This window comes from Crocodylus porosus, unplaced genomic scaffold (assembly GCF_001723895.1).
Source record: "Crocodylus porosus isolate Cpor-Errol unplaced genomic scaffold, CroPor_comp1, whole genome shotgun sequence".
NCBI classification, from domain to species: Eukaryota; Metazoa; Chordata; order Crocodylia; family Crocodylidae; genus Crocodylus; species Crocodylus porosus.
The window spans coordinates 22850040-22863125 of NW_017728906.1; positions in this window are offsets into that span (position 1 = coordinate 22850040).

Here is a 13086-nt window from a genome sequence, read left to right on the forward strand (position 1 = left end):
TGCCCCTGGGCGGAGCCTGCGGCGGCGCCCGCCTGAGGGGCGCGGAGCTGCTCTCCGCCCCGCCAACGCCTCTGCTCTGCGGGCAGGCGGGCGCCGCGCGGAGCAGCCCTTGGCACACCCCCGCCTCCCCAGGGCGCCCTGCGCGGGGCCGGGACCGCGAGCTGAGGAGATACGGGCCGCCCGACAGGTCCCGGCGCCAAGGTGAGCCGGGCGGGCTGGCGCCGGCAGCTCACGCCCTGCTGCAGCCGGACCCACCCCCGTAAGCCAACACAGTCCAGGTTAAGCCCTCAAGTTTAGCCAGCCCGGTGAGTGAATGCGGGCGCACCGTGACTTACACAAGATCACAGTGTATATGGACACACACTGTATATGGGGACACACACAGTGTATATGGTCATACACGCAGTGTATAGGGACACTGTATATGGGGACACAGTGTATAGGGACACATGACAGGGTATAGGGACACACACAGAGTGAATATGGATACACAGTGTATATGGGGACACGCTCAGTGTATATGGGGACTTTATATGGGGACACAGTGTATAGGGACACACACACAAGGTATATAAACACACATAGTGCATCTATATGGACACACAATGTATATGGGGACACATACAAGGTATATGAACGACACGGTGCATATAGACACACACACACAGTGTATATGGGGCACACACACAAAGTATGTGGACATATTGCATATGGGCACACCCATTGTATACGGGGGCGTGCACACTCAGTGTATAGGGACACAGTGTACTAGGACACACAACAAGGTATATGGACATACACACTGTATATGTGCACACGCGCTGTATACGTGGGCACACATACACAGTGTATAGGGACACGCATTGTAAATGGATACACCGTGTATAAGGGAACACGCACACACAGCGGACAGGGACACACAGACGCAGTGATTAGAGGGACACACAGACACTGTACACACACACACACACACACACACACTGTACATGGCGACGTGACACTGCGATCCCTAGGAGCGGAAGAGGGCGCCTGTCTCCAGTCCCCGAGCTCCTCTCCAGACCTGTGTCAGCAGCGAGGCACTCAGGCAACCGGACTGAAAAGTGAGGTCCCCGCTAGAGCTCCTCACAAGAGGAGACGTAGCGGGCGGGCATTTCAGCACCCCGGACAGCGGCCGCGAGAGCCTCGCACAATCAGGCACTACGGAGCATCAGGATTTACCAGAGGGGGAGAGAGTGAGAAATTCAACTGTCCCGGTTGATTCGTAGATTTTTAAGGTCAGGAGGGGCCATTTTGATCACGTAGCTGAAGATCAGGTCATAGAAACTCACCCAGCCATTTCTGCGAAAAGCCCAGGCTTTCTGTTCCAGCTACACAATACTGTGAAAAGGACAGAGCAGTCTAGATGTAAAGATTGCAAGGGATGGAAAAATCCAACACCTCCCTTAGTAAATTCTCTCAGTGGTCAATCACCTTCACGATTAGGAGGGGGAGCCTTGCTGCTGCTCTGCATTTGTCAAGCATCAGCTGCTTACCGTTATCAGCTTCCAAGGATCAAATCACCCCGGTTGCCTGGTGAAGCACTAAGACGTTTCCAACGCTAGTCATCAGAATTCATATTTGGTTATATTAACATTGTCTAATCTTGCCTGAAAACTACCAGGAATCTGTTCTTAACCAAAAAAAAACCCCAAACAAAACAAACAAACAAAAAACCACCAAATGCTGAACAAATGATAATTCAGTTACCTTCAGGAGGGGAGTACTGTAAATCAAGGTTTCCAACTAGGACAAATAAGGCAGAAACTTTTAAGAAATGCAAAAGGCTGGACTCACAAGGGCAAAGTGAGTCCCTGATGTGAATTCAGATCTATATTCATTCTGCTTGATCATGGTCCTTCTCAGAGCACTTTTCTCCCTTGAGTCCAAGGGCCATCCTGACTGAGTGAAGTTACTGAGAGAAGTGACTCTGTGATTTGGTTAGAAGGCTTTTCATCAATAATGGCTCCCACTCATTCAAACCTAAAATGGAGTTTAGGATCTGTCAAATTCAGGAAGTTGCTGTTGTGGAGTTCATGGAAAACAAAGGCTAAATCAGGAATGATTATATGAAGGATGCAGGATCATCATGAGAAAAAATTATCATGACAGATGTTCACTCCTAAAAAACTGAGCGCAGGGGAAATGGAACTTTAGATTTTCTCTGAAATAAACAGGAATGAATGCTTTCCTTTTTAGGTAAGGGAGATCAGCTGTGACAGTTTTTGGGGAACCAAATATTCCTGAAGGAGGGGTGAGGCACAATAACACATTGCGTAAACCTCCAAAAAAACCCTTTCCAACTCTCCCATAGGAGTTAAATCTAGATTTCAAGCATGTCACTGATTCAGGACCAAATATTGTGCCTGCCAGGAGATAGCAAAGTAATCTTGGAAACAAAATTCCGTATCTGGGAAAGAAAAAGAAAACTTTTCTTTAATAGTTATTAAACCAAACAAAACAGTCATTACTGGAAACAGCTCTGAAGCTGGAGATTTTAGAAAGTAGCATTTGGTGAAGATAAATGAATGAGCATGGTGGAAGTGAGACAACATATTGCAGTAAATAAATGAGTTGAGGTTCTAAAATCCCAGGATAACTTAAAATATGTGCAGTAATATAAGTTAATAACACTTCATAGTGCATTTTTCATCAGATACAGTTATAATCCCCTTTATACAAGTTGTCCTAACAACAGCCTGAAAGCAGCAGACTCTGCTGTGCCAATCATGCTGGTCACAGATTGTACTGTGAAGTCACAGACCTCTTTACTGAAGGTCTTCTGGAGCATGTCCCAATACTAGAACATGACTGTTGATATGGTAGCAGCCAAATCAAATCTGCTGTGGCTTCATACTCATAGGTCACCTTGGTATACAGATGGTCTGAGAGATGAAGCATGGAGGAAGATAGTTAAAGTGCTGATGGCAAAAGTCATGAACTGAGTTGGGCCAATTGCAAGAAATAATGTATGAAATCTCCTGCTGTGACTGTTTAGAAACAGTTTCTTTGCTCCTGCATGTCATTCACAAATTCCCAGTTAGAGGACCCGATTATAATTGCAAGCATTTCTGCTTAAGTCTTTAATGTCCCTTTCCTAGAGAATAATCTAGTATTTTGTTATTGTGGTGTAGTATCATTTTACTGTGCAGATAAAATTGCTGTAACTTGGGGACAGAATTCCTGGAAGATCTTCTGTCCTTGAACTTCTGCTCAAGCAATAATAATCAATGGTTAATCAGCTCAAAAGTATTGTGTATTGTATTTTTATGCTGAGATTACTGGAGAAATAGTTGCATTCAATTTAAGTCAGACTTGGAAATATGCATTATGTTCTATTTATTTATACTGCAGTAGCACTGATGAGTCTCAGCTGAAAATCATGGCTCTGCTGTGCTATAAAAACAGAAGAAAAAAGGGTTGCTGCTCCGAAGATCTTACAATTTAAGTAGGTAAGATAACTTGATACAAATAATGTATTTACTATGTGAGCAGCATTTGTTTTATGGTGTTCTTAATTATTCATTTGCTTGCTTTTAAATGCTTTGGTTTTGTAACTGACATGATGGACATGTACAGTGATGATACTCTGATAAATGTACTATAACAAGGCATATGATAAAAGGTCAATAGATTGTGCCTTATATGCATTATGGAGTGTTTTCATGTTGATGCTTATTCTCTAGTGACAGTTAATGATTCCTAATATACATATAGTGTAAAAGAGATGCTATTGTGATAGACACTAAATAAGTGGTTAGACAGACTGACGGACATGCTAAGAATGGTTCTAAACTGCTTTCAGAAGTGCAGTGCATCTAAAATATGTTTAAGCAGGTCCTGAGGCTCTGAGCACAAACAAAGCAACAGAAAGCAAAGTAGAAACACATTTGGGGCAAAATAGAAACAAAATTGAGGTACAGATTGGTTTACAAATAAGGAATAAAAAAAAAGCAACCAGAATTACTGGGAATTCTAGCAAAAACCCCTCCAAATTATGCTAAATGTTTATTTCCTCTAGAAATCATTTTCTAAGGTAACCTTCCCACCCATTCCCAAGTCACTTGTAGATACAGGACATCATGCAATTCCATTTAGTACTGTTTAAATAATGTGCCCGAAAGAATTCAGATAATCAAAATCTAGATACCATTTTTCTGTGAAAGAGAGACAGAATGCAGGGAGAACAAAATATAACCGTATATAACTGCTGTCTGTTTCTTACTGACTGTAGATCAGTGCTAATAACAGTGTTACACTTGTTCCAAATGATTCAAGAAAAAATTAGCTTACTGAAACAGAGAGAGACAAAGTAGATGAAGGAAAGACTTACTTTTGTATACAGATCTGGGCAACGTATAAGCCCTTAGGTTACTATTCCTAAAAGAATTCCCCTAAGGCATCCCTATCACCTAGTGCAGTGGTTCTCAACCTTTTTAGACTCTAGGCACCTTTTGCTGGACTCAAGACACCCCTTGTAAAATGCCAGCTCTTAGCTGTCACTTCTTTTTGACCACAGGCAAATACAAGAGCAACTTTTCTGTTGCAAAGCACGCAGAAAAACCACAACAAGTCAGAATGTTTGACACACTGAATTCCTATTCAAAATCTCTGGGTATATCTTGTGACTCATGTCTAGGTGTTGACACAGCTAATAGTGCTAATATTGTGTGGTACCCTAGAAGAGAGTTTCTCAATCCATGGGTCATGACCCAAAAGTGGGTCACAAAAATATATGAAAGGGTCATAAATAAACTTTAAAAATGTATGCGCCTTTAAAGAAGCAAAATGTGAGAAATTGGGTTTTCTCTTGCAGGCTGGCAGAGTTCCCTCTGAAAGGGGCTGCTTGGAGCTCTCCATGCCCCGCACACAACCTTGTCCCACACACTGGAGGACTGTGGCCTGGGGGTGAGGAGCAGTGGGTTAGGAGTGAGGGGCACTAAGTTGGGACTGGCCACTGATATTTACAAATGGGTCTTAGTACAAAAAAGAATCACACCTCTAGAGTACCCTTAAAAGGATCTTTTAGCATGCTGGTTGAGAATAAAATCCTTAGTAACAGAGTCAATGATTGCTAAGTTCTATTGTAAACTGTATTTTGCAGACCAGTTTCTGTAGAACATTCTTACTATTGTTAAGGGATTGAGGGAGCAGAAACCCTACTCAGATAGTCAAAAATCTATCAGAAACAAACAAGCTAAGGGCCCTGTTACATATTCAAATTAAAGCTGGACAAAAACCAGCTATACAGTTGTTAGACATGCATAAGCACTAAGTATATAGCTGGTTGACTCTTTTTATAGCTGGCAAGTCATTTTTATTATGTAATAATTACTTTGCACATGTGGCTGGTCTATTTTTATAATGTGATTAATCAATTAATAGTGTGATAATTACTTTGCACTTATGGCAGGTTTAAATTTATTGCATGATTAAGCAGTTAATTGCATAATATATGTAACATAGCAGGCACCTTATATTTAGCATTATTATCTTCCCCTCAGCAGAGGACACTGCCAACTACCAACACTGTGTAGCCCACTTGAAAAGATTAGCCCCATTGAAGTCAGCTAAAGTTTTGTTATTGACATGAATAGGGCCAATACTTCAGCCCATAAGATTTGAAAAGCATCATTATATAATGTGGTAAGCAGGGAAAAGCACATATGCGATTCAGCATGTACACCACATTTCTCAGCAAACCCATGAGGAAATTCCTCCAACCTGAGACTGTATTAGGTTGAGCTGGGGTGGCACAACCCCAGCTGGCAGAGGGCCCTTGGGGTCAGCCTGCAGCTGCTCTGTCCCTGGCTCAACATGCCACAGAGAGGTTGGCTGGGGCAGGAAGGTGCTACAGTGCAGGGCTAGCCAGCAGGCAGCCCCACATCGTAGCACCCTCATGCCCCAGCCAACCCTGGTTACTGACTACACATGCATTGTGGTGGAGTAAATCACTCTGCTGTAGGATAGTACTTGTGTTGGGCAGTACTATCCTATGACAGAGTTAATTAGTTTACTCCAGTCTAATAGCGCCACATGTGTAGAGGGTGACTCTTTACTGTGAAGCTAATAAATCAACTCTACAGAAAAGCATACATGTAGATGCCCCCACTGACATCCAGCAATCAATCTTGAGGGTGAAAAGTCTTCCAGATCCAGTGACTGAGCCAGTCTGAAACAAATCTAGCAACCTTAAATTTAAAAAATGGAGAAAATGAATCAAAGTGTGTTCCTTTATTTAGTAAGTTAATCTTAGAAGATACTTTGGTTATCATAATAAAAAGAGATTTTTTTTCCAAAGAACTCAGAGATAAATATTAAGACTTTGAAAAGCAAATTGAATCATGCCAAGCCCAGTAAATCTACTAGTAACGCTACTGTCTAATTTTTAGTATAATTATGCAGTTAGGCAAAAAACAACTTCATAAGGCCCTTCATGGAGTAGAAGGTTAAGCATTTAAGTTAGTTGAATCTGACCTAGCATTTTAGCTTCATGATAAAAGACCAATTTGAAATTGATTTTATATCACCATTGATTATTACAACAATGTAAGACTTCATCCAAAATCTATCAAAGGCTCAGATGAAGCATCTGTCAAAAAAAAAACATTTAGAGTAAATGGACATTGCTCTTTTTTAAAGTTGTATTTGTATTCAAGGGAATGACATTTAGTAGCCATTAATTGTCAATTATGGAAGTATTCTGACCTTGATTCCAACTGAATGTGGAAAATGAAACCACAAACCAAACTACATAGATTTAAAAAACTGAATTCTGTTCCTTGTTACATTGTTTTGAAAGTATTTGTTAATAAGATATCTGCTCTTTCACTACTCTCAGAACTACTATAAATCCATTTTTAACCAAAAAACTTAATGGTGAACAACTCCATGGGCTGCATCCACACAAGTGCAGCTGTGATGTATGTGACATCAAGGCCACATCTGTGGCACTACATACCACACATTCAGCTGTTCTCCATGCTGCAAGGGAACAGTGTGGGGGGAGTTAACCCCTGGCTATCCAATGGAACCAAATTTTCACACGACACCTGGTTTATCTACCACTTTTCTACTGATGTAACTGTTTTGATTAGGATTTTTGACATTTTTTTTTTTTTTACAGTTATATCAAGGTAGCTAATTTCCCTTTCCCCATGAAAATAATTTATACTAGTACGACTGCAACCACACTCAATAGTATGTACTACTATAACTATAATAATATAGTTAAAGCAGTACAGTTTGCATCCATAAAAGGAGTATGAGCAGGAGAAAGATTAGATCCAAAATGGAATGGAAAAAGGAGGAAGCAGTCAAAATCCATACTCAATGGTTACAGTTTCAGATTATTTGTTATGCAATTATGTTAACAAATACTGAGTTGCTATTATTTACGTTTATATGTTGAGCCTATAGAGTGTGTTAAGTGGTTTAGTGACGGGCAAGGAGGAAAACCAAGTGGGGAAGGAGGGAGGGCAGCAAGGAGAGACAGGGGAAAGCATAGCTATTTGCTTTACAGTAGCTGCTGGAGCAGCATTCCAGATGATTGTTAATGGTCTCGCACATCAAATGGCACTCACTGAAAGAAGCAAGTCTTTTTGATGTGAACTTACAAATGTGGCATTAAAAAGAAAAACAAAAACAACAACTACTTTTGCCAGTAAATGCATTTTAATGCTTAGGGGAAGCCTTATTTCCAGGAAGAGACCAAACTTTTTACCTTTCTTTTATTGTTTTTGAACAACTTCTTCTAAACACAAGCTGTAAGTTGACACAGTCAAGATGTCTTTCAGATATCCTCATAATAACTATGCTTTTGGAACCAGAGCATTTAGGAGGTGGGGGGGGGAGGGGAGTGCTAGTTCTTTTTTCCCCTTCCAGAAGCATTTGCATTGATATTTCAAGCTATGGGCCAGATCTTCAGCTGGTATAAAATAACTCCATTGAAATCAATATACTATACTGATTTACACCAGCTGATGATCTGGCCTTGTAATTATGCAACAGTCTCTGGTGAATAGCTTGCATCTCTGTCACAAGTGGGGATTGTATGCCCAGCTTTGCCACAAATGATTTTTTCCTAAACAGCTTGAATAGTGACTTTATGTAGTTGGCAAGGTAAGCAAAATCCCTATCCCTTTTAAAGGATACATAATTCCTGACCCTTCTTATAGACATTCACTCTCCTTGTGGAGAGAGCACTAGGAGAATACTAGGCTGTTTGGTAGAACAAACTGCACATCTACAGGAAGGTTTTACAAGTCTTCCTCTGGAACCTGAGGGCCCTATTCTGGAGAGGCTGGGGGTTAAAATGATGCGAGTCAGAAAGGTTAATGATTTTCCATAAGAAATATGTATCTACAGGATCCGAGTTGTGCATGGAAAAGGTAGTAAACTTCTCAGTTGGGGGAATAGGTATAATTCTAGACAGTCTTAGTAAATAAATGGTTAGCAACCAGGTAATCCTAGGAAGCAGCAAAGCAAATTACTGGCACCTCCTAGTGCCAGATGGTCAGAGTAGGTACTCCTTCAGTCCAGTGACCTGATAATTTGGAATTAAAGGGGATTGGGAGAAGGCAGCACCTAAAGAAAGTAGAGAACAGTTTTAGATTACCTTGTGACCACTACACTGAAGAAATAACTTTTTCTTCCTTATCCCCTTACATGAAGATGGGGCTTTACCCATAGAAGTAGGTTAATACTGGGTGTGGGGAGGTCTGATTCCAGAGAGTTCTCAGATCTGGTCCTTAATAGTTGAAGCCTAGTTAAACAATATCCCTAGCTTCTTGTCTTTCTTCCTGTGACTATTCCCACTATATTGGGCAAGTAATTTTCCTACTTGTGCCCCAATTACCCTACCTGAAGAATAGGGTGGCCATCATAGTGGACATTCCAGTTTTCTGCTACTCTGTCCATTATTGATACAAAACCCAACACCTTTATGTCCTCTATTTTTCTCTTCAACTGGATATAAAGGCATCCAGTTTCATATCAATAGAGGACAGAGAACAGCTGAACTGTCTTCTATGACTGCCACCCTACTGAAGAATAGATCTGCCTACCTGGCAGGTTGCTTAATAAGCTCACTTAATCAAGGTTGTCATGTGCTGCTGATCCTCATTAAGAAGACCAGAACTCAGAACCAAATCCATTTCACATTCGTTTCAGACAGAAATGAGTTTTAGTGGGGAATGCAGCTACCCTGCATGCTTCCTTAGCTTAAACTTACACTAAAAATAAGTGATGACTGATACTGGCTTACCTATCTGAATATGGAGCCAATTTATAAGGCTCCCAAGGTATCTGTGTGGGTTTCTAAACCATGGAAACCAGGAAATATCTGTAATTGACTCAAGCCCACAGAGACCTGCAATTGTCTGTTCTGATCTACTGTATACAAAATTTTAAGTGTGGTATTTCATTCCAGGTGCTGCATACTGTGCGTCTGCTGGTAGTATGAAAAGAAAATGCATTATAAAGGACTGTAAAGGATATTCTATAGCAGAAGGAAACTGTGACTAAATAGAAGGAAAAATATCTAAAAAAATGAAGCCAGATTCAATGACTTTTACAAGTCTTTCTCCAAACAGACAAAGGTACAAAGAATCTGAACCCATATATTCAAAGAAGACTTGGTACGTTTCTATTATGTTATAGATGTACAAGAAAATAATTAACAATTTAAGAGGGAGAGTAAAGAAAAAGACTCGAAACCAGAGCTTTTACTTATTAGTTGTATCCTTTATTAGAATCATGATTGTAGACACTGAACAAGAAAAGGCCACAAATCTAATTTTGGAAAAATGCACACAAAAGTTAAGAGAAAAAACATTGTCAACAGGAACCTAGAAAATATGACTCAGACAGTCACAAGTATGAAAGTAGTTACAGTGTGAATGACAAATGAAAAGAATAAATCAATAGGATCTTCTGAAGAGTGTACCATAAGAATAGATGAATATGTGCATGCCAGAAAGTTTAGTATTTTGTGTCTGATGAACAAAATCTATAGAGAAATCCAATGTAATGTCCCATCCCATAACATTTGCTAATGACTTTGAGATAAACCAGCTTTGATGCATTTGGTATCTTAAAGTTAGGGCTAGGTGGAGCCATTGAGAGAGCCTGTGGTGGAATGGACCTCAGTTATGCAGTTTTCTTTAAGTAGTGTAGTTTAGATTGGTAGCAAACAGAACATGCATGCATACTGAGGTGTGGGGTGGGGGGCAAATCTTAGACTGCGTTCCGCCATTTTTAACCCAGTCTATGCATGCTAAGCTTCTGTTCTGTTATGGTTATAGACTGGTTTTGTATGCTGACTTTTTGTTCTATTATGGGTTTAGACTGGTTTCCAAGCACTTATATCACTGAAAGTATAATATCTATACCTGGCTTTGATGGGATTTCTAAGGGTTTGGAATACATTCATGTTCTTTATATACTAGATATACCCTTTCATACTTGCTAAACCCTCACAAATTGAGAGGAGCTGTCTTATTCTGAATCAAGGGCAGATATACAATAGTTAATATTGAAACTTTCATGTGCATCAAATCCATTATTTCCATTAAGAACATATAATCTAAGGGAAAAGAGAAAATTATTGAGATATAGAGCTGGTCAGAATATTCCTGTATTCAGAACAAGACTTTTTGTCTGGAATGCATTGGTTTTGATGAACTTTTGTTGGAAAAAAATTAAGTCAATTATGGAATTCCCAGAAAAAACACAGGGCACAACCAGCTGGCCAATAGCTCAGTAGTTAGGGTGCTACCTGGCAGATGGGAAAGCCAGGTTCAGGTTGCTCTGCCCAATTCAGAACAGAGAGTTGAATTTTAATATATCATGGAAGTCCGAATAACAGGTCATTGCTATTAGGGCTTGGGCCTCTATAATTTCTTTAAAAGGTCCCATTTTATGTGATAAAATAAATTCTCATTAGAACTAGGAGCTGAACCAGGGTCCCAGATGTCATGCCCTAGCCATTATTCTGCAGGTGGTCAGCTCAGTTTCAATAAAAGCACGAGTAAAACAATCAAACCTGTTTTAAAAATAATAGCCAGAAAGACACCTCACCAAATGCTAAAAGCAATACTTTTTTTTCTGCATGCTCAGATTGTCAATCTTATCATCATACTTATTCAAGAAATTTCAGAACCCCCTTATCATCAGGTTTGTTTGTTTTTTAAACAGATAAGGCATTTCCTTCAGCACTGACAGCACTTGGAATATACACTCATTTCTCACAAAATGCTGCTTCCCTCTCAGTTACAGGATTATCCCATAGGATTTTCATTTCCAAGGTGGGGGAGGCGCAAGAGAGGCTCAGCTTTCATGGGTTGTTGCTCAAAATCTTTTCTATATATGTGCTGGGTTGATCAGCGGATGAATGTTGTTTTGCATCTGGTATATGAACACATTGCTCATTTGTGCCCCTTTGCCTAATTCCTTGTTAAAAAGAGGTTTAACAGTGCACTTCTGAAAAAGGCAAATGCATATAGGGTGCCAGTTCCTGTTAAATAGTAATTATTTCCCTGCCATCATATTGTGTACTAGAGAAGGTGACCAAGCCCTTACAATGTATATGAAATCATATTAAAGCCTTTTGCTCTTCTTTATTATTACCCTGAATATTGGATTGATATCATGTTAATGTTTTATACCCACTTTGGTGTCTCAATCTTTTTTCAGGGTAGTTGTAAGTAGTTAATGACACACACAATATTATTTTGCAAGAAGCTACCGAGACAGATTTTGTCCTATGCTATGTCTGCAGCACAAAGGAGCTGTTCAATGGTAATGAATGAGGCAACTGAGGATTCCCTTGATGTGACAGAAGCATAGGAGAATATGCCAGAGGTGGGTAAGATCATAGCAGGAGCAACCAGCACTCCAGCAATCCCTGCACCACATAGCATATAATTGTGGATCATTATAAACTGCTGTCATTTAGTGTGTCCAGAGGCCCTCTATTCTATTGCTCTGACAAGTTTCTCCACCCCTTTTTTGTGAAGAAACCAAGCAAACTACTGCTGCTGGAGATCAAGGAGAGGGAAGAGCTTCTAGTACTTCTTACCTTTTTATTCCTCATGCCCCATTTACTTGCAGCAGCAAGCATGATGGGAGCAGTTACTACTGTATCATGTAAGACTGTCCTCCTGTTCATTCATTTCACTATGAACACTGTACTTTGTGAATATGTACTCACTGGGAGCCTCTACACTTGCTATTAGCATGAAATAATAAACTCCGACACATGCCATTTGAATGTGTGCCCAAGACCACAGCATGTTCAGCTGGGTCAGAGCAGCCTCAGCTGGCAGGGGGCCTAGGGGTCAGCCTGCAATCCCAAGGCTTACCTAGCCTCTTACCTAGCTCAGCATGCTGCAGAGGGCCATGAGGATGCTCTAGTGCAGGTCTAGCCAGCAGGCAGCCCCCATACTGAAGCACCCTCATGCTCTAGCCAACTTAGCATCTACATGTGCACTACTGCAAAGTAAAAAACACTGCAGTTGGCTAGTACTTGTATTTACAAGTACTAACTTACTGTGGAGTTTATTAGTTTACTCTGTCTTAACAAAGCTGCATGTGTGGACATTTACTGCAGAGCTAATTAGGCAATTTCAGTAAACATCCTGTGTAGATATACCCAGTGCGTTTTCCAGGAGCAAAACAGCTATTTCTAGCAAAGGACAAATTAATGTAGGTTTGTTGCCTGGAGTTTTTCTTCCCCATCCTTATTGTGATAAAAAGATTTAATTTAAACCATGAAACAGAATAATAGATTCTATGGCGCTTATCCATCCTCCTTGGAAGTACCTACATACCTGGTACATAGGGCTTATCACAGGCAGAGGGAGGATTTTTATGGAAGCTCTTGTTAACAAATTAGGCAGTTCATTTCTGATATATTGTACAGTGATGTTTATAGAAAGAAAGGCAGCATGCATTGTGATTTGTGGCATTATATAGTATGTTCCTCTAACAAGGTAAGATTTCAGCAGGGTTGAGCTGGGCACAATATTTTTATTTATCAATAAGTGCATA